This window comes from Humulus lupulus, chromosome X (assembly GCF_963169125.1).
Source record: "Humulus lupulus chromosome X, drHumLupu1.1, whole genome shotgun sequence".
In the NCBI taxonomy this organism is placed as follows: domain Eukaryota; kingdom Viridiplantae; phylum Streptophyta; class Magnoliopsida; order Rosales; family Cannabaceae; genus Humulus; species Humulus lupulus.
This window is the reverse complement of record NC_084802.1, coordinates 251,042,144-251,043,025: the sequence shown is the minus strand read 5'-3', so window position 1 is coordinate 251,043,025 and position 882 is coordinate 251,042,144. Positions and strand designations below refer to the sequence as shown.

The window sequence follows — 882 nt, the reverse complement described above, 5'->3', positions numbered from 1 at the left end:
TTGTTCCAGTTAATCCTGAAATTTAGAAGGTTTGCAAACAAAACAGAAGAAACAAGAAGTTGGCTCGTCAGACTATGGAGATGGCACAGAATGATAGGAATAATGAGGTTCTCGAGGTTGTTCAAGGTCATGCTCCACATCCTGCTACACGGAGGCTGAGAGACTATGTACTGCCCACTGTTATGGGAGTACAAAACTGTATGAGACCGCCAGCTATGGAGGCCAATAATTTTGAGATAAATCCGGCGATCTTGCAAATGGTGTAGTCCACTGTCCAATTTTGTGGTTTTCCTTCTGAAGACCCCCATATGCACTTGGTGAATTTCTTGGAATTGTGTGATACCTTAGAGTATAATGGAGTTAGCAACTATGCAATCAGGTTGAGGCTCTTCCCATTTTTGCTGCGGGAAAGAGCTAAGAGTAGGTTGAACTCCCTTCCAATTTGATAAATACTTGGGAGAATTTGACTCAGAAATTCCTTGCCAAGTTCTTCCCTCCATCAAAAGCTGCTAAATTGAGGGGGGAGATTAATAATTTTTATCAGTTGGATGGTGAATCTTTGTATGACTCTCGGGAAAAGGTTCAAGGAGCTATTGAGAAATTGTCCTCATCATGGTATAGAAAAGTGGATGTTGGTCTACATTTTTTACGATAGGTTGTGTGGTACAACAAGAGCAATTATTGATGTTGCAGCTGGTGGGACATTCATAAGTAATAGTGCAAATGAAGCTTATGAACTGTTAGAGGACATGGCCACAAACAATCATCAGTGGTTTGATGAGAGGTCATCTGGGGTTAGAAAGGTAGGTGGGGTACATGAACTTGATGTAATTACTGCTCTGACAGCACAAGTGGCCTTGTTGACAAAACATTTGCAGCAGA

The 882-nt window shown here is 41.5% G+C and overlaps 1 non-coding gene across 1 annotated transcript; it reads right to left on the bottom strand.

Moving 5' to 3' along the window:
* Positions 1-511: 511 nt before the first annotated feature.
* LOC133807905 (small nucleolar RNA R71) lies at positions 512-619 on the bottom strand. The gene has a single exon (XR_009879790.1). It is a non-coding gene; the product is annotated as a small nucleolar RNA R71 (small nucleolar RNA).
* Positions 620-882: the final 263 nt, after the last annotated feature.